Source organism: Vidua chalybeata, chromosome 11 (assembly GCF_026979565.1).
Source record: "Vidua chalybeata isolate OUT-0048 chromosome 11, bVidCha1 merged haplotype, whole genome shotgun sequence".
Taxonomy (NCBI): Eukaryota; Metazoa; Chordata; class Aves; order Passeriformes; family Viduidae; genus Vidua; species Vidua chalybeata.
The window spans coordinates 980708-985000 of NC_071540.1; the positions used below are offsets into that span (position 1 = coordinate 980708).

Genomic DNA, 4293 nt, shown 5'->3' on the forward strand with positions numbered 1-4293 from the left:
CTCAACCGGAGATATTCCTTTCTCCCAGGCCATGCCCAGTGATGAAGATCTGTTACCTTGCCAGTCTCCACCACGCCAGCAGTGGGAATGTCAGGATGTAAATCTGTACAAATGTCAGATGTAAATATGTACAAATATTAGATGGAAATATGTGCACACATCAGTGTGCAATCCTGACAGCATTCCTGTGAAACCCTCAAGGAGAAGTCCCAGCAGAGTTCAATCCAATTGTTCTGTCATTCCTATTCCTCATCCTTTGGAGAAGAGAGTATCTGATCAGGTATGAGAGTGGACTTTTTAAGGGTAAGAAAAATATAAAGTAATATGAAATATCCAGTGCCAAAAGGAGCCAGACTGCAAGTTCTGTACTGATAGTCTGGCTTGGCATTTAGAGATAATACAATAACACAAACAGCAGCATTCATTGCTAAATGTTTTGTCAGTAGACTCATTTAAAATCAGCACATTTTACTTTTTTTTTTAATACTCATAAAGGCTTTCATAGCATAAAAGACCCTTCCAGTTCTATCCAAATCTTGCACTGCCTGATAAAAAATCTCACCATGAGAGAGAGTTGGCCACAGCTCATTCTCTAATCATTGCCTGGCATTAAGAGTAGTGAGAAATCAATTATAATCACTGTTAAATAAGGGGGTCACCATCAATATGCTCAGAGCCTTGACAGAAATGTGTTAAGAGCTCAATTGTTAAATATAATTTCATAACAATATCTTTCCCGTGATCTGTACAAATGTAGGAAGCTGAAGGGGGAAGGAAAATAATTGATGTAAGAAAGTGTAAAATGATGAATAAAAACTAGGTTTATTTAACAATATCCAACATAACATCATCCCTGCAGTTAAGGTATTGTCCACAGCTGAAGAGGGAAGATCACTGGAAGCTTTGTAGTCAATCTGATGAGGCTGCAAATACAAATAATCCAGCAGTTTTGGGGTCCAGCATAAACACCCCAAAATGTGTGTTTAAAGCATCACACAGTTTTGGCTGGTTCAGCTTGAGGGACAAGTGGCCATTTGGCTATTTCAACTTGAGATTTTATTTTCTAAAGTTTCATTAAAATTGAATACTGTTTTTACCCTATAATTACACATGAATATCATCTGCTGCTGAATAAAAAGGGCAGCTGAAAAGTGCAAACCAATTTTGTCCTTTTCCCTCCTGTCATGCTCCCTCCTCAGCCTCTGTCTCGTGTTACATTTGCTGTTAAATCTCCTCATAGACGTCAGGCTCTAATCTCCCCTCTGGAATACTCACCCTGAAATCCATATGATTTCACAGATAAATTCTGGTTTAGTTCATCCTACTGTTTACAAAGTCCTTAAAAAAAGACCATCTGACAATAATTCTACAATACAAAAAACTGTGCCAGGTGACAACAGTACCATCACTAGGAAAATAAATCAGGTTATTTCATTACCCATCTTATATTTTGCTGATATTCAATTAGAAATTTGAAGTCTTGAACCTGTCTGCATACAAGAATGCACCTTCAGAAGAAAACAACGAAACCTGAGGAATTCTAAAGAAATGTAACCCAAGGGCTCTATTTCACTTCAAATTTTTGTCCACCATTCTGTGTGAAGTGTTGGCAGAGTTTGGGGTTTTTGGGGCTTGGTTTTGCATTTCGAACTATGTATCCAGATTATAAACTGAGCCAGTAGCAAAAAAAGAAGTCCCATATTTTAAGGAACAGAAATTCCCTGTATAACTGCATGGACAGCTGACCCACAGAAACCATGAGAAAGCCTGGATCATAAGGATGGTTTCTTTTTCTGTCCTCCCAGTAAATATTTTTCCTCAATATATGCCCCAGTAAATCCACACTGAGCATTTCCTCCCCCTGTTAATGACATACACACAGCTCCTGCTCAAACTCAGCTCCTTGCTTTTTCCAGGCATTCTCAGAAGAGAAATCCCAGTTCAGAACAACCTAAAGGTGCTTTCTCATCATCCTAAACAACAGAAATGATTCCCTCAGCTCTGCTACTCCACTCCCACGTACATTTTTGATGTCTCGAGCTACAACTTCATTTATAGAAGTGCCCACCCTCCAAAGCTGGCAATTGAATTGTGAATAGCAGCTCCGAAGGTTTCCTGAGAGAAGCAGGGCTGAACCAGCAGAAGCTGTCCTGCTCTTTGAATTCTGCCTCTTGAGCAATCAGGATCTGGAAGCACTAATTCACACAAGCTCCTCCTGCATGAAGGAACAGCAGAACACTTCTGTGCTGGTCAGAACCTCAGCATGGAGGCTTTGTCTGGGTTTATTCTGCAAAGGAATGCTGCACGCTGGGTGTGTGAGAGCCACTGGGGTAGGTGGAATGTTCTGTGCAGCAGGACGCTCCAGACAGGCAAGGAAGCAGGGGAAAGGTGCCTCAGAACCACACCTAAAGCATTCAGTGCTGGGTTTCCTTGGATTTCTTTCCAGCCATTTCTATCTCATCTCTACAGACAAGAATTGTCTCATCTGCCCTTGACAAGACATAAATTAAGGCACGCTGCAAACATGTTCTATTTAAATAATGGCAGAGATTCTCATTTCAAAGGACATTCCATTTTCCCTTACAAAACATTAGCATATGCTTCTTAAGTGCTCCTGAAATAAGATTTGTATCACCACAGTCACGTGGCATTACTCTGCCTGCAAAAGCTGCTCTCAGCTGCCTCCCAGTTAAGGCTTGAACTAGAATTTCCTTGCTGCAAGTGTTTTCTCTCTAAGGTGGATAATTTTACCTCTCACTCCTCCCAGAAATTACAAGACAATCTAAAAACATCTTCCACTGCTGTTTGTGTTGGGAGAATCTCTTTTATACCAGCCCTCCTTCCAAACAGGAAAGCAGCATAAATTCCATAAACACAGGAGAACAAATTCCTGGGTTCTTCTCAATAAATAAATACAAGATTTGATTTTTCATCGACCTTAAAAATAGTATTATTTTTAGCATGCTTATTAAAAGCATTGAATTAGCAGAACAAAAATGAAGGAATTATGTGCACATTATAATTTTTTGTTTACAAGCCCTAATTAACACCAGTAATTCTTGACAAGTTATTGTCTCAGCTTGCAGAGCCCCTGACCTTGGCCCTGCAATGTCAGAACCACCATCCCCAGAAGAATGTGACCTTTGTATTTGGCTTTAAATTACCCAGCGTTTCACCTTCCTAGGATACAGCTGGCTTGATTAAATAAAGGTATTCATATTCATAATATTACTTTAAGAGGCAGGGATAAACCAAACTATTTCTATACTTTCAGACCAGTCTCTATTCTACTGAAATTTCAATAACAGCTCATGTGGGCTCGAATTAAACTTCTATTTCCCCACCAGCTCTTTAGGAGAGATTGTTTCCATACATTGCAGAATTAGGCAACTATAATTAATTTAAATCTTAAATAAATAGGCTTAATTTCTGAGTCTCATAAGCAAGCAAGAGCACATTATTTACCACACTGTTCAGCAATAAATGGAAATAAGCTCAGATTCTGGTGACTGATTTAGGACTCTGACAATTCCATAAAAAATAGGATATTCACTTAAAATAAGCAATGTCCCTTGGTTTTATGTGCCAAACATCAATATAGAGTGGACCTGCTACAAAAACAGCAACGCTGAGCAGAGATCCCCCAAATTTAGGTTCAATCACACTTGAGTGGTTGAAAAAGAGCCTTACTATTTAAATGTGATAAAAAGGAGGGGAACAAGGGGGAAGGAGCAGGTGAGAATACAAAAGTAGTTAAGACAGGATCCATTTGGGAACAGAAGATCACATTTCTTTAAAAACAGAGTGATTTTATGCTGCAGATTCAACCTTGATGGGGAGTTCTGTAGGAGTCAGAGTTAATAAACAGGAGTCTTTCATTGTGAAGACAAGACATGGAGCCTCAAGAGCTCAGGACATGAGAACTGTTCCCCTTTATCTACCACACACCCCATGGATTTCTGCAGATTCACATAAAACTCCTGCATTTCCTGAGCTGCTCCACTGCCAGGGCTCTGCCCATATTGATTAGGGATAAAACTTTGCAAGGACAGCCAGCAGAATTCAGCAAACATAAATCAAATCAGCAGGGCTGCTTCTGATCCAGGGGAAAGATTCCTACTGAGCCCATTTTGCCACTAACAGGGCCCCGTGTCAGCCAGACAACACCTTGATTTCATGCTCCTATAATGAATAAATTCATCAAATTCAGTCCTTCGTGGGGCAGAGCTGCTGCCTCAGCACACCTTTCCCACTCTAGAATCTGGGCTGATAAATTTACCTTCAGACATTGTT

General features: G+C 40.0%; 1 long non-coding RNA gene across 1 annotated transcript in view; it reads right to left on the reverse strand.

Annotated features, from left to right (window-relative positions):
• Positions 1-836: 836 nt before the first annotated feature.
• Positions 837-4293, reverse strand: part of LOC128793564 (uncharacterized) — an 8109-nt gene continuing 4652 nt past the window's right edge. The window contains exons 3-4 of the long non-coding RNA XR_008432833.1: positions 4280-4293; positions 837-923 (exon numbers count right to left, since the gene is read on the reverse strand). The exon at positions 4280-4293 is cut by the window's right edge and continues 65 nt beyond it. This is a non-coding gene — a long non-coding RNA (uncharacterized LOC128793564). The remainder of the gene's footprint in view (positions 924-4279) is intronic.